This window comes from Lissotriton vulgaris, chromosome 1_1 (genome assembly GCF_964263255.1).
Source record: "Lissotriton vulgaris chromosome 1_1, aLisVul1.2, whole genome shotgun sequence".
Classification (NCBI taxonomy): Eukaryota; Metazoa; Chordata; class Amphibia; order Caudata; family Salamandridae; genus Lissotriton; species Lissotriton vulgaris.
In genome coordinates this window covers 142,844,870-142,865,786 of record NC_141685.1, presented here as the reverse complement: position 1 = coordinate 142,865,786, position 20,917 = coordinate 142,844,870, and the positions used below count along the sequence as shown (strand labels likewise).

Below are 20,917 nucleotides of genomic sequence, written 5' to 3'. Positions count from 1 at the left end.
CCTGTCATGGACTCTGAGTGTCCACCCATGTCTGTGTCTTTGCAGGCGGCATTGCTTGTTTCCCATATGAGACCCTGTCATGTTTCTTTGCTGGAGTCTGGTTGCGGCGGTTCCGTCAGTGGCCACCAGAGGGCGCTCCTCGCCTGCTGATGAAACCCGCTGAGCCGCACATTGGATGTAAGGAGAAGAGTTTCCTTTTCCGGGTGAGCAGCGGCAGAGACAGCACCAGCAGCGGTGGTGACATCACCTCTTGTCTCTTCTTGTGTGCAGCCTGCTGCCCAGGAGGAAGGAACCTCATCTGTCTGTGCAGTTACCTTCATCTACAGACCCCCTCAGGCCCCTGATCTCCCCCTGCCCTCCCTCAGACCCCAGATCTGCCCCCCCCCACCACGGCCCCACAGGAGGGGGAGGGAGCCCCGACACATCTGCACAGTTCTCTGCTCAGGTAGGAGATTGTCAGCACCTTCTGCTGTGTTTGTAGAAATAGACTGAATAATCCTGGAGGAAATCTCTGCAGGGGCCGGGCTGAGCTGGGCTCTTCTATCCGGGGGCCCCTGGGGCTCAGCTGGGCTCTTCTATCCGGGGCCCCTGGAGCTGAGCTAGGCTCTTCTATCCCGGGCCCCTGGGGCTGAGCTGGGCTCTTCTATTCAGGGCCGCTGGGGCTGAGCTGGGCTCCACTATTCAGTAACTGGGGCTGAGCTTGGCTCTTCTATCCGGGGGCCTCTGGGGCTGTGCTGGGCTCTTCTATCCAGGGGTCCCTGGGGCTGAGCTTGGCTCTTCTATCCGGGGCTCCTGGGGCTGAGCTGGGCTCTTCTATCCTGGGCCCCTGGGGCTGAGCTGGGCTCTTACATCTGGGGCCCTGGGGCTGAGCTGGGCTCTTCTATCCGGGGACCCCAGGGCTGAGCTGGGCTCTCCTATCCAGGGGCCCCTGGGGCTGAGCTGGGCTCTTCTATCTGAGGGCCCCCAGGGCTGAGCTGGGCTCTTTTATCCAGGGGCCCCTGGGTGCTGAGCTGGGCTCTTCTATCCGGGATCTGTGTGCTGCATCTTAGTGCACTATGAGGAATCTATGCACTGGAGCTGCCCGTGCAGGTAAGGGTGGTGGGTCGGGTGTCGTTCCGCGTCATCATGTGTTGTGGCCAGTATTGTCACTATACACTCCGCCCTGGTCGGGTGTTGTTCCGCGTCATCATGTGTTGCTGCCAGTATTATTACTATGGTCGGGTGTCGTTCTGCGTCATCATCTGTTGCTGCCGGTATTGTCACTGTACACTCCGCCCTGGTAGGGTGTTGTTCCGCGTCATCATCTGTTGTGTAAATGTTGTCAATGTAAGATGGCGCCTCTGGATCTTTCTGTAAGAGCTCCATAACTGATGCTGCAAATAAACCAGGACTATTCTTAAAGCCACTGGCAGTCATGTATAACAGAACTGAGAAAGAGCTTAGACACTCCCTCCCTCTAGATTCTTTAACCCCCCTCTTCATGGTTTCCATACAGCCCTGGAGCCTACTTTAAAGCTCCCTCACACACATTCTTTTCCCTCAGGTCCCCGGGTTTGTAGGATGAAAATGCTCACAATTTTACCTCTTCTCCTGAGGGCGCATCCCTTATGAAGGCTTGGGACTGTGACCCTCTGCAAGAAGGATGTTGTCGGCAGCTGATAAATGTGGGCAGAAAACAGCTTTAAATGTGTGTATGTATAGCTCTCAATTAGTATTTTTACAATCTGAACACTATCTGGAGGTTTAACATGTCCATCAGAGTTTCAGACTGTATATATTCTTCAGTCTGATTCACCAACAGAAGTTCTCGAAGAATCTAGCGCAGTATTTTCACTTCAGCTGGGCTGTCCACCAGCACCATCACCCAAGTCCTGTTCCGTAGAAGTATCTGTAGTTTGCAGGGCATTTTCTATAGTTAATCAAGTTCCTTTCTTTCTTTTTAAAGTTAGTGATAGATATCAACCTTTCTCTTCCTTCTTTACACTAACCTCAGTGTCTTGTTCTGATTCGGTCCGTCCACCCCTCTTGGCCCAAAAAGAATGAGAAGTAATGCTATTAGAATACAGATGCCAGTCTGTCTTTTATATTTTTGTACGGTCCGTCAAATTGTATCCACCTTGGCTGGACTTCTGAGTTGATGGAAATTCAGTCCTTTTATTTTTGTTAGTCTTTTTCGTCTTTTTATATCCTTTCTAGTCTCTGGTGTAGTTTTTTCCTCACCAGAACCCTCAGTCTCATTTTTTGTTGTGAGGTGCAATTTGATGGCTCGTGACCCCAAGGTGTGACGCCCACAGGAGTAAATGTTTCAAAATCATTTTAGGTGGCTCCTGTTCACACTCTTGAACAGGGATTGCTGCAGCCTCTGGCGCATAGCCAAAGCCGCTGCTTCTCGGCTCAGCATGATTGAGGACAACTGTTTTAAGATTTCCCATTCATTTAATTCCTAGATCTAGGGAGGGTGCAGCCTTCTACTCATTTGTTCTTGCCTTAGTACATCGGGTAGTACCGCCCATGACGGCGTGCCATGGGTAGTACGGTTGATACTTCAACTCATTCCTAGATCGAGGGAGGGTGCAGCCTTGTACTCATTTGTTCTTGCCTTAGTACATCAGGTGTACCACCAATGACGGCGTGCCATGAGCAGTACGGTTGATACTTCATCTCATTCTAGATCGAGGGAGGGTGCAGCCTTCTACTCATTTGTTCCTGCCTTAGTACATCGGGTAGTACCGCCCATGACGGCGTGCCATGGGTAGTACGGTTGATACTTCATCTCATTCCTAGATCTAGGGCTGGTGCAGCCTTGTACTCAATTGTTCTTGCCTTAGTACATGGGGTAGTACCGCCCATGAAGGGGACGTCTCATCGCGACAATGCTGCTCCTCTGGTTGGTGTTGCAAGCGATCCAGAAGGCAGTTTTGTTGCTTTTTACGGGCTCTTTGCCCATAGTAGCGCTTATAGTCCGTGGACTGCTTGTATGGAACCCTGAGTCTGTGGTACAGGTCTCACTCGACCCGCTCTGCCTGCTTTGTTCTGCAATACATACTGTTTGAGCCACCTATACAGGATACTGTGTCTACCGAGCCAGTACGGTATCAGGTGCCCCCCGCTTTAGGGAACTCAGTCGGGCATTCTGAGGTATGTGGGGGCTAAGTGACCAACAAACCAATCTTATGAACTGGACGGGTGAAAGGGTCCACCGGGTCGTGATATGCTTGGGGCTGAGTCAGAACGTCTGCATCTTTGTAGGAGTGGAAAGCGTAGTAATGAGGAAATATAAATTTTTTGGTCAAGTTATGTTCCCTAGCGTGTACCCCACCGTCTCCATGTACGAGGTTAAAGTGCATGTAACTTCCCTCCTGTGCCAGCTATAAAGACGCAAATACATTTGCGTTCAACGTTAACATGTCCTCTTTCAGACCCGCCATGAACGGGTTGAATATTCAGTTCCTAAGTATGCCTTGCCAACGTCTTTTTGTGGCATACTTTACACGTTTTTCAGCTCTGGCGGAGCAGGCCCCGAATTCTGCCATCGAGCCTTTTTCTGCTTTCTGACTCTAAAAGCCTCAGCCCAGGCTGCCTCTGTACCCGTGACCTCTGCCTTACTCCCAGCGCAGCCCTCGGCGCTTAGCACAGCCTGCTGCCTGCCAAGACCGACTTCAACCTTCGCATTATCTATTCCGCTCCTCGAAAATACATTCTTGCCTACTAGTTTAAGTAAACATTCCCCCAGCTGCAGAGCAGAAGGGCTCGGCCTCACTGTCTCTGTGCAAGTAATTCATAGCCTCCGTTACCATGGAAGGCCCATGCCCCCCTCGCATCTCATGCAGACACTTAGACGCTTATACACGCACTCACAGTCAGTATAGAATAGCTTCTGCCCCAGAGACCTTTTCCGTCCAGATAATATGGTTCCCAAACATCAGATACCAGATATGATAATGGTACAAGTTGATCTGACATGCCAGACTTCTGTCTCTTTCCGTCAGTGTAAATGTCAAGTCCCCTGCACCCTCCAGTTTCATGTAAATCACACGTCATGCAGCTGCGCGCGCATCCAGGCCTCAGATTTCTGCTGACATTGCAAGATTCTGTCATAGAGCCACCCACTTGTGACATATTCACATGACGTTTCCAGAACACACCTCTGTTCACGCCTAGTTCACGCCTTCTAATTACGTATTGTTAACACGTGTGTATCCTTATCTCGTTTCTCTCAGCTGTTACGCCTTCTGCATTGACTTTCATTATGTATAATAAGTATAAAAGAAATGTAATGTCAATAAAGTATTGCTCTATCCCTTCCTGCACCCCAGTGGTGGCAGGAGCAAGATATCCGGTCATGACCGTTCCTTTTTAAGGAATAAAACCCCTAAGAACTCTAACACCACGGACTCTGATTCTTTCTTTCCGATTGAGTTATTATTGATTAAGTACTTACCTGCATAGAAATTAGGACGGTAAATCAAATATTTACCACATTATTTTGGCGCCCGAATAGGGACCCCTCCCCCACCTTACGCGCCGGTTGGTGCGTTGCACGCTCTGTCCCCTGCCATCAGTTAGACGGAAACTACGCGTACCGGCAGGATTTCCTGTATCTCCCTCTGGCCCACGGAGGTGACGAAGACTGCAATCAGCTCCCAGACGAGGCGGTAAGGAGTGCGGAGGATCCCGACCAGAGCCTAGCCGAAAGAAGCAAGGTCCGAGGTGTCAAGAGGCCCACCAGTTTCCGAAGTATCCACGTGTCGAGTCGAGTCGAGTCCGGTCCAGTCCAGTCGAGTTTTCCGAGGCCTTCTGTTTCCGTGCTTCCCGGTGAGTACCATTGCTGGGACGTATCTAGACGGGTGCATTACTATGTATCCGGTAAAGACGGGTTTGGGTACACAAATTCGGTCTGCACTGTTTTAGACAGTGTATCTGTACTGTTTAGCAGTATATCCGATGATTCAGGTTCTTGCACTGTTCTTAGCAGTGTATCTGTGCTGTTTAGCAGTACATCCAGTATAGGGGGTAGTCATATATGTTTCTAATGTTCTCATGTGATTAATGTCGTTGTATGAGTGACTGTTTTAATGTGCATTATTGTGTTCTTGTGTTATTGTGTCTAGAGTCAAGCAGCAAGGATTGAACATTTAGTGTTTAAGTAGACAAGATGCCGTTTTTCAATAAGTTAAAGCAGATAGGAACTAGGAAAGGGATACTAGAGGAAGAAATTCCTATCCCCCCTAGGGACACGCCTGGAAATTACATGTACCACAAGCATGGCATAGACGCCATACTGTATCTAGATTTATGGGCCGATTATACTAAGCATCTAGAAGAAAAATACAGATGGCCCGCTATAGGAACATGGGATGCCGAGTGCATCCTTAAGGTAGAAGAAGCTCTATGGAGAAAGAAAGCCAGACAATCACAGAAAGATGCTATAGAGTTATGGCGTAAAGAATCACATAAACGTACAGAAAAAGCACTCCGTAGAGAAGACAGACTTAAAGATTCAGATAAAGCTCAAGAAAACGAATTAGTTACTGAAGGAATCCGAGTAAAAGCAGAACAAGTAGATCGCATCCGAAATAGCCAAGTAAATGGTATGTATTTAGTGGCCGAGGGTTCGCCTGAAGCCATTTCAGAAATGCCGAAAAATCTACCACCACCATTGGTTCCAACTAAAGTAAACCACAGGACTACTAAAGACATATTTCTGAATTCCTATCTAAACGATGTAGCACCCGCTTACACCAACCCTCGTGCCCACGTCCCGCCTACTGACGGTGACGGAGATGGCAACCCGCCTTCAGACCGCACCCCACCATTACCGCAACAGAGTTCCCCCGTTCGACAGCCTGTTCCTCCACCTCCACCACTTCCCACACCTAAGGTTAATATACCACATCCGCTTTTGCCTGATCCTAATAGGAGACAAGTTCAGGTACAGATACAGACTCCACAGAGAAGTAATGTTCAAGCCTCCGCCTCTGGAGGTGCGACAGCAGATTTCCAGACCCCGCCAGCATCACATAGATTAAATCTTAGAGATCTACTGAAGCAACCTACGCTCCAATCACCCCGTCTCGATATACTCAAAGAACCCCTTCAAGTTTGCAGATATGATCCAGTACCCGGTAAAGACGATAGAATGATGATAGCATCACTACGCTTACGACAAGCTACAGATTACCTACTATACTTCTCAGGAATGAAAGAGTACCTAGATAGAATATATCACTTTGTCCAGACTGGGGAAGACCCTGACAGTATTAAGGAAGCCATGGCACACCAGAAAGTTGACACTCAAGCGTATATACTACGTTTTTTCATAAATTGCTTAATAAGAGAACGAGACAGGCCTGGGACAGAACAGGACGAGCTGGACGGCCTAAATAAGTGGGGTCAGAATATATCCGAAGGAAAGCATGATAAACAGAATTGCATAGCTAGTATGTACAAGAAAATAAGAAAGGAAGTAATAGAAATACACAGAAAAGAACAAGAAAAAGAGAATGACAAGTTCTCCGAGGAAGACGAATCTGAAGAACCAGAAAAGACTACAGAGACAATAGCGTATGTAGGTAAGGGAACTTGCCTTAGGAAAGGCATTCGTCCAGAAAGCAAGAGAGTTTTTCTCTCTGGCATATCAAAACCGAACTCTCCTGAACATCAGTTCCAAGAGACTGATAAAATGCTTCGAGAACGAATGGGGTACCATGTGCTCAATTCTATGGATGAACAAGAACTAGCCCGGTCAGCAGTATTGTGGGCTGACAATCCTAATATATACAATGATGACACAGTAGCACAGACATTTCTGAACCTTTCCCCAGACGAGCAGAAACTAGCAGGTGTATACATGATTCAGCATCTCCTTACGTTACACAGAAAACAACATTCTGATCCAGGTCCCTTACACGATACATTAGAAGCACTACTCATGGATAGATGGAGAGGCCTAAGTACCAAGTTAATTCAAATAATTCTAGAGCAACGGCACAGATATAACACTTTTTTAAGCTCACAATACGTTCCCGCTCCGCCCCCGGAAAGGAAAATGTATCATATGGAACGTCTTCATGGACTCGAAAGTCAGAACCCATTACGAGAAGTACACCCAGTCATGGGTGCCGATAATACCTTGAAACATGTGTATGTACACACACCCATGACCAAGTTAGAACTATTGGAAATGAAGAAACTAGTACCCTGTCACGATAAAGACCCTGCGGGTTTTCACAGAGAACTTAAAGACATGTTACTGATGGGAGATTACACATATGCAGATATCATGAAAATGTTAAAAGTACTGCTGCCCACCGGCATCTACGAGAAACTGAAGGAAAGAGAGTGGGAGGTGGGAGACAAAAAGATTGTATGGGCAGAAATAGAAGACGAGGAGAAACTTCGTACCCCAGGGCTAGGCCTTGGGGAGAAAACGAAAGCATTACCAGGTTTAATAGTACAGGTTCTGCCAAGATTACTGACAACTAGAAAAGAAGACTGGGACGTGATCTCAGCCTGTAAACAGAAACACGATGAAGATACTAGTGACTTCTATTCAAGATTCGAGAAATGTTTTATTATTAATAGTGGCCTTAAACCGAGTAGCGAGTCGTACCCGCACCTTTTTGTAAGTAAATTAGTAGAGAATTCCCTAACGCAAGTTAAGAATCGAGTATACAAGGTTGAAAGTACATGGCAAGCAAATACGCCATCCCAGATGTTACAAATGTTGCAATATCACCAGAACAGAATCAGAGAAGAACAGGATCACGAACAGAAACGCATGAAAGATACGAAAATGAAAATGTTAGTGGCCCAGTCGGTTCCAGCCGACGGCCAGAGGAAGGGTACGACCCCGACCCAGAATTCCGCAGCTCCCGTTAAAGGGACATGCAATTATTGCAAGCAGCCAGGTCATTACGTACATGAACGCCCAGTCCTGAAACATAATATAGCAACAGGTAAAACTAAAGAAAGACCGCATCCACCTAGACAAAATCAGGGTCACCAACCGACCTCACAGAATATACAGTCTATGCAGAATACACAGCCTATGCATGCATCACCACATGCAGAACAGACAGTAGCAGTACCACAGAGACAGTCACAGCCACAGCCCATTGCCGCGACACAACAAGTCTCACAACAGATGTACCAGTATGCCCAATCGGACTACCCCGATTATCAGCGATACACATGAAACAGCCTAGAGAGGGAAGTTGGCTTGCCTCTTATTGAGATTCCTGTAGATCAAGAGGGTCCTTACGTGCACAGTCAAGTATTAGGAAAAGACAGAAAGTTTTTAATTGACACAGGGGCAAGTCGCACCACAATCAGCCATGATGAAGTCCCAGGGGCACCCCTCTCAGGCTCACAGAATGTTTCCCTTGGTTTTTCAGGACAGCCTATTGTAAATGAAGTATCGAAACCAGTTCCCTTAGCAGTAGGTCCATTATCACGTGTTACAGACCTGTTACTCTCGAAATCATGTCCAGAAAACTTGTTAGGAATAAAGACACTGAAGGCTCTAGGAGCCGTGATTTGCTGCTCTCCGGAAGGAGTTAGACTTTTCCTGCGGGACTTCAAGGGTCACTACGTCTTAAGAGATTTTGATGTCAGATTGAAAAATGTACCGGATCACTTGTGGGCACAAGGCCCAACTGATGTAGGCTGCATGCACATTACACCATACCGTGTTACACTCAAGCCAGGTGTTGTTTTACCCAGAATCAGACAATACAAGTTACCACCCGATGCTGTAGTGGCTTTACTGGAAATCATTGAGGAGCTCATTGCCCAAGGAGTGGTCGTAGAGACCGACTCCAATATCTGTAATTCCCCTATCATTCCGATTCTTAAACGTACTGATCCCAATGCACCGCCAGTATATCGGCTGGTGATTGATTTAAGAGAGCTGAATAAATGCATTGTTCCACAGTATCCTGTGGTCCCCGATATCTCATCCCTATTGACTGCTATTGATTCAGAAGCAACGTTCTTTACTGTAATTGACCTCAAGAACGCCTTCTTCAGTGTACCTATTGATCCAGAGAGCCAATATCTCTTCGGATTCAGTTTAAATGGACGAAGTTTCAAATTTTCACGCGCACCTCAAGGATTCACAGAAAGCCCCAGCATCTATAGCCAAGCACTGAAAAGACAACTTGACAGTATCCAAATGCCAGTTAACACTGCTTTACTGCAATACGTCGATGATCTGCTGATCACCGCACGAAGTGAACCCGAATGTGCACAAGCATCACTGACAGTCTTACATTTTCTGGCCGACAAGGGACACAAGGTGTCTCCTTCGAAGCTGCAATTCTGTGTTCAGCAAGTGGTGTACCTTGGGCACTTGCTGTCCAAAGTGGGGAGACAGCTCACTCCTGATCGCATCCAGTTAATTGTAAATATGCCACAACCTCAGACACAAAAGGAAGTGCGGGCCTTTATAGGCCTCACCTCGTACTGCAGACAATGGATTCCCCAGTATGCATTTTTAGCTAAACCACTGATACAGTTGACAACACAAGAGGCAGCGACTTCGACTGCCCTCCCTTGGACTCAGGAACATACACAGGCTTTTGAAGCATTAAAGAAAGCTTTATGTAAAGCACCAGTTTTAGCTACACCATGTTACAGCAAACCTTTTACACTTTTTGTTACAGAACGTGATGGTACAGCATTGTCTGTCCTCACTCAAGATCAAGCAGGTTCACATAAGCCTTGCGCTTATTTTTCAAGTACATTAGATCCAGTAGCCCAAGCACTCCCTGCGTGCTTAAAGTCAGTTGCAGCGACAGCCCTAGCAATCAGACAGAGCGACTCAATTGTTTTAGGACATCCATTAACAGTTCAAGTTCCACATTCTGTAGAGGTTCTTCTAAACCGAACCCAGACTCAACACTTGACTATAGCACGACTGACAGGTTATGAATTGACACTATTCCAGCCACACGTAGAAATCAGACGCTGTAGCATCCTAAACCCCGCAACATTGTTACCTACAATTATGACAGATCCAGTCCCACATGATTGTATAGAGATCATTAATGCAGTAACAAAACCCCGACGAGACTTAACAGATGTTCCATTGACAAATCCAGACCTGACACTTTATGTGGACGGTTCATGCATGCGAACAAGTACAGGAGAATTAGTGGCCGCATATGCAGTGACCACTGAAACTGGAGTCAAAGAAACACATCGTATTGACACACTGTCTGCTCAGGCGGCGGAGCTCATTGCTCTGACCCGAGCCTGTATACTAGCCAAGGACAGAAATGTTAACACATACACTGATTCCCGTTATGCGTTCGGAGTTGTACACGACTTCGGAGTGTTATGGCAAGAACGAGGTTTTTTGACCTCTCACGGTGCCAAGATCCAACATGGTCCGCTCATTCAAGCACTACTAGAAGCAATACATTTGCCTTCAGGCATATCCATCATGAAGTGTAAAGCACATACTAAAGTTACGGATTCTGTTTCCCAGGGTAATGACCTGGCAGACCAAACAGCAAAACATACAGCATTGACTCACACCCAGACTACTGATGTGACAAAGACAATAGTACCGACACATTGTATGTCAGTCAGGGATCCCACCCTAGATGTAATCGATATCCAGACACATGCTACTTCAGATGAAATAAAGAAATGGACTGAACTAGGAGGGATCCAGACAGATCAAGGATGGGTCACGAAGGGAAAATCTACATGGTTTCTCCCCGACTCAATGGTTCAAGTTATAATCAATACAGCACATAGTTCTGCCCACCTGGGAGAAAAAGCCATGCTAGACAGTTTACAGAATCTCTGGTACAACAAACACTTACGAGCAGCAGCAAAACAGAAAGTGCGTACTTGCATGATCTGTTGTCAGTTCAATCCAGGTAAAAGTGTCCCTGTAGAGCAAGGTGGATTTCATCCTCCCGATCACCCTTTTGAAGTCCTCCAGATGGATTATATCCAGATGGACCGTTGTCGAGGATTCAAATATGTCCTCGTAGTTGTTTGTGCACTTTCCCGTTGGACCGAAGCATATCCAGTCCCAGATTATACTGCTCCGACCACTGCCAGGCAGCTGGTTCGAGAATTCTTCCCACGGTACGGCTTGCCCCGTGTCGTGTACTCAGATAACGGACAGCCATTCTCATCCGAGCTTATGAAGCAGGTTTCACTCCTGCTAGGATACCAGTGGAGATTCCATTGTGTCCGACATCCCGAAGCCGCAGGCCTTGTAGAAAGGCATAATCAGACACTAAAGACCCGTCTTGCAAAAGTTTGTAAAGAGAAAGGGGTCGACTGGATAGTCGCCCTCCCAGTTGCCTTGTTCTATATGAGGATGGTTCCTCATTCGAGATCAGGGCTAGCCCCGTATGAAGTGGTTTTTGGCAGACCACCGAATATGTGGGGGACGCCCATGCCTAAGAAAATTACAGATGTTGATTGTAATATGCTGACAGATTATCTTGCCTCCTTGATGTCTGCACTCCAATCATGTCGTTCACAGGTTGCCGCAGCCTTCCCTGACAACACTGATGTAAAGCCACACGATGTCCGCCCTGGAGATATGGTCCTGATTAGGAACTTCGACAGGAAAAGTCCGCTGGAGCCCCGCTGGAAGGAGCCGAAGATCGTCCTTCTTACTACGAAGACCGCGATCAAGGTGGAAGGCAGAAAGGGGTGGGTCCACACGAGCCATATTAAAAAATGCAACGAACTGAAACCAGACCCTGACTCGTCCACCCCTTCCAAAGACTGTATCGAACCTAGTGACTTTAAAGTTCCCGAACGAGAGAAAACTCCCCAAGAGGAGTATAAATTGAAACTTCGATCTAGCAAGTCAGACAGTTTAATTGTTTAAGTCCTCCCCTAGGTGAATCGGTTAAATAGTTTCTGACATGTATCCCCTAGATCGAGATAGAGAGAGAGACAATTCAAGAAACGTGCATATTGTAAATCACTCCGCAGTCACTGTATAGTGACGTTATTGATTATGTTTTTTCTAAGTCTTCTGATTATTGTTGCAAGTATATTGCTTCCCATATATTACCCTATTTTCAAACGTGAACAATCTGCTTACAATGTATCTGCTGAACATTCTTTTAGTACATTACCGCCTCACGAACTGTCTTACAGGCTTGCGCTGCGCAACAACACATTCATTAGTATGTTACATCACTCCCATCAGACTAACAATGCTACAAACTGTTGGATATGTGGCCGACTTCCTCCCTATCAGAAATACAAGGGAGTTCTGCCTCTCTTCCCGTACCCGTTCACTCACAATGGCTCCTGTGGTGCATGGTTTAGATTAATTAATTCCTTAGATTCTGATATTGCTGTTTTCGAGGGGAATTGGATTTGGGGAAACCTGAACCTAGTACTGCTCAACGTCTGCTACCCTGACAAGAAGGGACTTCCCATTAGGACAGGAACTGATCTAGAAAATGAAGTGTATGGATTAGGTGATTATACAATCAACCTCATGATTCTTACTGTTGAATCCGAAGCTGCACCAGTTCTCCCTGCTATGTCAGTATTACCAGTCACAGGTGACTTATGTGTCAGAAAGAAGGGTTCAGTACACTTAGGTCATAGTCAATGTACTACCGTGGTCGAATTCAGTGATCATGGCAAGTCTTCCTTTAGAGCTACTCGACATTCCTATTTTGTTTGTGGCCATACCGCATACATACGCTTACCTCCAGATTGGGATGGTACCTGTTACATTGCTTTCCTTCTGCCACCTGTTTTCCTAGCCCCTCCTGATTATCATAGAAATACAAATCTAGTAAAGAGTAGACTCAGAAGAGATCTCCCGATTGTCGACTATACTGAAACGGCATGGGAACAATACACAGATTTCAATAAAGGCTTCTTTTTCTTCACAGGCCCCGTCCAAAACAGTAAATTAATACGAAGATTAACCAGAACGCTCGAAGCAGTAGTAAATGAAACTGCCTCCGCTCTAGGCAACCTAACAGAGGAACAGTCTGCTATGCGGATTGTTGTCCTTCAAAATCGTCTCGTTATTGACGTCATCTTGGCAGATAGAGGCGGAGCTTGTAAGGTCATCGGGTCAAGTTGCTGTGTTTTCATTCCAGAAAACGCGCCAACGGTATACCAAGCTATTACACGTCTTCATAAAATTGCAAGTTTGATACATCAGAATCCAGGCACCTGGACTTGGTCCGGATGGTTCTGGACAACACTGACCGCTTGGGGATGGAAGATCCTATCCTTCCTAGGCATTGCCCTTGTCATAGTATTCAGTTGCTGCCTGTGCCTACAATGTGGGCCGGCGATTTGTGGACTGTGCGCCACATCATGCATTGAACATTCCAGTTTTCATTCAAACCGCCAAAGAAAGAAAGAAGAGCAAATGATGTTACAAGAACAAACTGATCGATTCATGAGGATCGATATATCATGAAGGGTCCGTAGGGAACAAGGAGGGAATGAGGAAATATAAATTTTTTGGTCAAGTTATGTTCCCTAGCGTGTACCCCACCGTCTCCATGTACGAGGTTAAAGTGCATGTAACTTCCCTCCTGTGCCAGCTATAAAGACGCAAATACATTTGCGTTCAACGTTAACATGTCCTCTTTCAGACCCGCCATGAACGGGTTGAATATTCAGTTCCTAAGTATGCCTTGCCAACGTCTTTTTGTGGCATACTTTACACGTTTTTCAGCTCTGGCGGAGCAGGCCCCGAATTCTGCCATCGAGCCTTTTTCTGCTTTCTGACTCTAAAAGCCTCAGCCCAGGCTGCCTCTGTACCCGTGACCTCTGCCTTACTCCCAGCGCAGCCCTCGGCGCTTAGCACAGCCTGCTGCCTGCCAAGACCGACTTCAACCTTCGCATTATCTATTCCGCTCCTCGAAAATACATTCTTGCCTACTAGTTTAAGTAAACATTCCCCCAGCTGCAGAGCAGAAGGGCTCGGCCTCACTGTCTCTGTGCAAGTAATTCATAGCCTCCGTTACCATGGAAGGCCCATGCCCCCCTCGCATCTCATGCAGACACTTAGACGCTTATACACGCACTCACAGTCAGTATAGAATAGCTTCTGCCCCAGAGACCTTTTCCGTCCAGATAATATGGTTCCCAAACATCAGATACCAGATATGATAATGGTACAAGTTGATCTGACATGCCAGACTTCTGTCTCTTTCCGTCAGTGTAAATGTCAAGTCCCCTGCACCCTCCAGTTTCATGTAAATCACACGTCATGCAGCTGCGCGCGCATCCAGGCCTCAGATTTCTGCTGACATTGCAAGATTCTGTCATAGAGCCACCCACTTGTGACATATTCACATGACGTTTCCAGAACACACCTCTGTTCACGCCTAGTTCACGCCTTCTAATTACGTATTGTTAACACGTGTGTATCCTTATCTCGTTTCTCTCAGCTGTTACGCCTTCTGCATTGACTTTCATTATGTATAATAAGTATAAAAGAAATGTAATGTCAATAAAGTATTGCTCTATCCCTTCCTGCACCCCAGTGGTGGCAGGAACAAGATATCCGGTCATGACCGTTCCTTTTTAAGGAATAAAACCCCTAAGAACTCTAACACCACGGACTCTGATTCTTTCTTTCCGATTGAGTTATTATTGATTAAGTACTTACCTGCATAGAAATTAGGACTGTAAATCAAATATTTACCACAGTACCGCCATCTATAGGATCAAAGTTCAACCATGAATAAAGCATTTCAAAGGCATACGCTGCATGTGCATGTACAACAAATGTTACTGCACCCCTGTGCTCAAGGTTGCCTCTATCTTCACAATGTTGTGTAACATCTGCCCTGTAATTGACTCCGATCAAACGAGGAGCTTCATGTTTAAAGAACCCTTTCAACTAATGAAAGATCCAATGTGCAAATACCAAAGATTTGTTTGGATTAGTAGTTTTGTGCTGAAAAATTCCCCTAGTGGTCCGCTCTGCAAAAGAAATCTACCTGAAATGTCTGTTGACTGCTCACATTGACCCCTTAAATGCTGTCCCTTCTCTCTCCCCTCCCCCACGTGCTGAGCACTTTTTTGCTTTTTGGGGTAGCTCGTGCTTAGGGCCCATAAGTTATTTCCACAAAAGGTAACTGAAGTAAATTTGTGCCTTCTTTTTTCTAACACCCTGGGGATTTTAAAAGTACCCAGAATTTGTGGATTCCCTTGCCTGTGACCGAGAAAATAGGCAAAATATAACCACATTTATAGTATTTTTTAAAAACTTGAAAAAAATGCTCTGGATAAAAATTTCTATTTTATTTCCTAAAAATGTCATCAACGAACATTTACTGTGCTAAGGTCACCATCCTCCCACCTATTATGGACAAAAACTAATTTTTACCACAGTATCAGTCTATATGTCCTATTCTTTGTTCTCACAGCCCACCGCTTTTAGTGGAAACCAGTGTGATACCCATGGGTGATCCAGGAAGGCTGCAGATTTCTGAAAGTTAGACAAAATTCAGAATTCAGAAAGGGTCATATGTGTAAATCCCTCAAGGTTTTCCCAAAGATGCTAACAGTTGAAATAAAGAAGTATTGAAATGAGTGTAAAAAAATGTTACTACATTTTCATCTGTGAATTTCTGTCACAATGGCCAATTTACAAAAGTGTTATTTGTACATCTCTGAATTTGAGGGTGCCCATACTAGTATATGATTAGAAGGTATCTTTCAAAATGTCTGCCTTCTTACACACTGGCTGAGTTTTGGAAGGTACAAAATGTAGTGAAATTCAATTGTTAATAACAAATGTTTGACTATTCTATTCTCCCACATGTCTTCCCAAAACACAATGGATACATCACATTTTATCACTCAAACTGACCCTTCTTTGCAATGTGCCTAGCTGTGGATTTTGAACCCCAGCTCAGCCAGCACCCAGGCAAATGTAGCAAATTAGCACCTTTTTGAAAACTAGACATTCAGGGGTACCCAGGATGGGGTGACTTGCATGGGTCTCACCAGGTTGTTTTACCCAGAATCCCTTACAAACTTCAAATGTTAACTAACTAATTTCATTTGCCAGGGCGTGTGGGATTGTTTTCAGGGTGCTGATTGGGCGGCATTTGAAAATCTTCCAAGGCATCATGGAATGGAAGCATGATGTAGTAACGTGGTCCAGACTGGTAGTGATATCTCAGTGGTATTTATTGTACAAGTTACATGTCCAAAGGTTCAGCCCCACCAGGAGCAGCCAGCATGCAGCTCAGCCCGTCTCAACTGTGGTTTCCAGACACCAACATTCTTTATTCCATCATTCTTACAGAGGTCACTGGTGGAGCGATGGATGACATAAACTACAATACAGCTAGGATACAACACATAAGGTGGAGACTGCGCTGACTTGGGCGGTCATGATGCGTTTGCTGTCTATGATGATTCCAAGGTTCTTGGCATGGGTGGTGGGGGGGTGTCTGTCTTATTTCTGGTGGCCATCAGGTGTCGTCCCACTGTGAAGTGCTCTTCCCGAAGATCATCATTTTAAGTCTTGTCAGTGTTCAGTTTTAGGCAGTTATCATTCGATCAGTGGGCAATTCCCGTCATGCAGGAATTGAACTTGGGCGCCTCGACCATGAGAGACAGTTGTGTGCAGTGCAGGAGAGGACGTTGATGCTATGAGAGTGGATGATTCTGGCTAGAGGGATCAGTGATGCATTTAAGAGGGTCGGGCTCAGAGAAGATCCTTGTGCAACTCCGCAGGTAGAGTCGGGTTCATCCACGGTGTACGGTGCCAGGCTGACTGACTTGGTTCTTCCTGTCAGGATGGAGCAGATCCATCAGAGTGCGTCTCATTGGATTCTGATCCCCTGGAAGCGGTCGATGAGGATGGGGTGGGAGACTGTCTCCAACTCTGCAGAGAGCACACCTTGTGTCTTGTGTCCAGAGTCACGCGGATGTCATTCATGGCGGCGATTTGGACAGTTTTCATGCTGTGGTTGGGTCTGAAACCAGACTGAGAGGTGTGGTGAGGCGCTGGTGGTCATTGAGGTATTTACCAAGGTGTCAGTTGATCCTTTTCTCTAAGACCTTAGCCGGGAATGGTAGCAGGGAGATCGGCCTGTAGTTGGCGAGCATTGGGGGGTCTGCATTGTGTATTTCTATCAGGCCGGTTCTTCCTCGGGTCTATATGAAAATCGAGAGATCCACCTTCAGGCACCGCCAACTCTGAATGATGTATTAGTGCAGAGTATTGGAGTGGCCAGGCGAGGGAAATGGGTTCAGGGGATAGGAACAGCGGGGAAGGAGATTTGAAAAAGAGAACACTCATAATATTCAGATGGAGCTTGAGTTTTGAGTTCCCCGTAAAACTTCCTCTGCTTTTGAAGGATACGGTTTTTACCTGTAATGTTGAACCCTCTCTCTCTATTCTGCTTTTTCGAGGGTTTCAGTGTCTATACAGGAGTTTTTAATAGTAGGCTGTCAGATAAAAGGGATTAGGGAAACTCACTTGTTCAGCGCTAACCTTTTAACAGCTTAGCTCCATTGCATTCTAACACTGCTGCAGACATACATACCAGAAAGATTTCCATTAAACATTTCTCTCTCCTTCTCTCTCTTTTTAAATTGTTCAACGCCCCAGGTTAAGCCACCTGGGTTGTTAGACCTGGCACCTTGGCGTGAGTCTCCCTTCCACTTTTTGCTGATGTGCCTCAGATGTTTTGCTGGTGTTAGCTGCTCAGGGCACTGTGCCACTTCCAATCAGTGCCACAGTGCAAGTGCTCCATGATTGGCTTATTTGGTTTACTGTCAGACCCCAGTCAAGTGCACCAGGAGTGCCAGGGCTTGTAAATACAAATGCTGCTAGTCTGCCTGCAGCACTGGTTGTGCCACCCCCAGAAGCAGCCTTTTAAAAGTTTGTATAGGGTCTGCCATTGCAGAACCTGCGTGCAATCTGGTACTGTCATGCGGGCTGGTCAAGTGCACAAGCTTGCCAGCCCCTAAAGCGTCCCTTTACTTCATGTGAGTCACCCCTAAGGTGGGCCCAAGGGCAGGGTGCTTTGTAAGCATAAGGTAGGACAAGCCCCGATGTGTGCAGCATGTCCTAATAGTGAAATACAGCCATTTTCATTTTTCACTATTGTAAGGCTGCCTGTTCTCATAGGCCAGAATGGGCTGCTGGAATTGTTACACACTATAATCCCAGCTGGCTCAGGGAACATGGTAGAAAGTCAAGTTTAGTATGCCTGAACTCAGAATAATAAAATACATCTTTTGGTAAAGTTTATTTTAATATCCTGTATTTGCTTGCCTAACCATTTCAGCCCGCCTTTGCTAGGATGTGTATCTGCTGTCTGGTTTCTGTGTGTGACAGGGCTGGGGAATTCCAGGAGACAGGCTGGGGCTGACAGGTGGTGAATAGAGAGGTGACCCCTCTGAGCTCTGCCACCTCAATGCTGGCTCTGCCCCCTGGGGAGCCTCTCATGTCTCTGCCCTGCAACTTGTGAAGAGAGAAGGGGAGACTGTCAACAGAGTACTCCTGGACTGTACTTGTCACCACAATGCTGGCTCCACCTCCTGCGGAGCATCTGATGTCCCTGCCCTGCTCACTGAAAGAAAAGCCAGAGCTGCCCAAAACAAAGTGCTCAGGAACTGGACTTAATTAGGCAAAGGCCCCCCTGGCCTGAAAGAACAAAGGGTTTGGTATATAAAAGTAGGAGCCTTGCTCCTAAGAAATCAGATCCTGTTTGCGCCAAGAAGAACCTCTGCCTGAAGAGAAGGACCTGGGAAAGCTGCATGGAGGACTACAGTCTCTGACCTGGGAGAATGGCCTGTGGTGGGTGCCTTGCTGCAAGAAGGAGAGGAGAAAAGACTGAGAGAGACTTTTACAATCTATTTATTTATTTATTTATTTATTTAATGCCATTTATAGAGCGCGTACAATTACCCTTAGGCGTCTCGGCGCTGAAATTGCATTGAAGTCTCACCCTAGACAGAAAAGAACGGAAAAGTGGATTACTGATTAAAAAGCCATGTCTTCAGTTTTTTCTGAACTGAAGAAGAGTAGGACTGGTTCTTATGTGGATGGGTAGGGTGTTCCAAAGTCTAGGGGCCGCGATTGAAAAGCGGCGATCACCCCAGGAAACTGTCTACTGTGCACTTCAAAAGAAACGATCTCCAAGGGCTTGGAAGCGAGCTTGCCCCCTGAACTGAGCCCCAGGACCATCCTGCCTTCGCTGTCTGCTGCTGGTCTGTTGCCTTTTCCCCCTCACTGGAGCCGTGACTCCCAGTGCGCCTCGCCCCCTCCTTGGACCTTGACACTTGTGCCTGGCCGCCCCCGCCTTGTGCGAGCCCCGCTCAATTTCGAACTGCTCATCCTATGCATTGCTGGGCTGCCCGCACTCTGCTACCTCGTCCTGTTTGCGCCGCACTGGGCGTATCTCACCCCTCCCACCGTAATTCAACCCGAGTGCTGCCTCGAGCCCCGGACGGGGCGTATGTTCGAGACGTACCCCAGCAGCCCCGCTCCGCACTCTTGGGTCCCGCTGGGCCGCGCCGCAGGCTGTAAGCCTCCCCGTACGCTCCGTACTGGGAGCCCTGTGCCGTGCCTGCCTGCATCGTACCGCAGCACCTCCAACAGACCCGAAGGCACAGTTTGAACGCCGCAACGCCCCCAGCATCCTCGAGGATCCGTCTCGTCCGCCTCATCGCCCCGTGCCCCCGCTCTCTACCTCGTCCCCACAAAGCCGGACTCAGGCATGACCACCACATCCGAAGGCCGACCTGCGCCCCGTCCTCCACCACGCCCAGCTTGCCTGTTTCGGCCGGACTCCGCTCCTCACAAGGTACTGTGCCCCAGTTCGTGCCCCCTGTGCACATTCCACGGACCCCGAGGTCCGCAACAACCGGACAGTATTATTTTAACTTTGTGAGCCCAGTATAGGAGTCGGACCAAGAATGCACCACACGCACGGCTAACAGAACTACGCATTTATTTGTTTAAGAGACTCAGCCCTTACCAGGGGTTTTACTCTCTCCCAAGTGGAGGCCGGACTCAGCACGTGCCAGGGGTTTCACTCTCTCCTGAGTGGAGGCCGGACTCAGCCCGTTCCAGGGGTTTCGCTCTGTCCCAAGTGGAGGCCGGACTCAGCCCTTACCAGGGGTTTCACTCTCTCCCAAGTGGAGGCCCGGACTCAGCCCTTACCAGGGGTTTCACTGTCTCTCAAGTGGAGACCGGACTCAGCCCTTGCCAGGGGTTTCACTCTCTACCGAGTAGAGGCCGGACTCAGCCCTTACCACGGGTTTCCCTCTCTCCCAAGTGGAGGCCGGACTCAGCCCTTACCAGGGGTTTCACTCTCTCCCGAGTGGAGGCCGGACTCAGCCCTTACCAGGGGTTTCACTCTCTCCCGAATAGAGGCCGGACTCAGCCCTTTCCAGGGGTTTCACTCTCTCCCAAGTGGAGGCCGGACTCAGCCCTTACCAGGGGTTTCACTCTCTCCTGAGTGGAGGCCAGACTCAGCCCTTACCAGGGGTTTCACTCTCTCCCGAGTGGAGGCCGGACTCAGCCCTTACCAGAGGTTTCACTCTCTCCCAAGTGGAGGCCGCATCTCTGGCAGGGCGAGCATACTCACCACCAAGCGCTCAGCTGAAGAAACGTTGGCCAACAAACTCCGTCAACACAACGGAGAGATCCAGATTAGCGCGGGAGCCCAGAAAGGAAGCTGTTCCTCTGATCAATTCCTGGAACAGTGAGCACGTGGTTCTGGGCAGGGGCAGTTTTATAAACTAACCCCACCCAAGAGGACCAGCGCTTAGTGCTACTCAGATTGATAGTGCTGACGCGCCCTTGTTAATGGAACTAAATTATGGAAATATTAGTTCCCATTTTGAATCATAGAATCGCAGCGGGCAATATTGATTGCGTATTGCATTGCATGCAACCCCAGTACAGGTACGG

The 20,917-nt window shown here is 47.4% G+C and overlaps 1 pseudogene across 1 annotated transcript in view; it reads left to right on the top strand.

The window, feature by feature from the left end:
* Positions 1-329: 329 nt before the first annotated feature.
* The window catches only part of LOC147737828 (uncharacterized), an 81,313-nt pseudogene continuing 60,725 nt past the window's right edge, over positions 330-20,917 (top strand). Inside the window, exon 1 of the transcript XR_015302492.1 lies at positions 330-445. The product of XR_015302492.1 is annotated as an uncharacterized LOC147737828 (transcript). The remainder of the gene's footprint in view (positions 446-20,917) is intronic.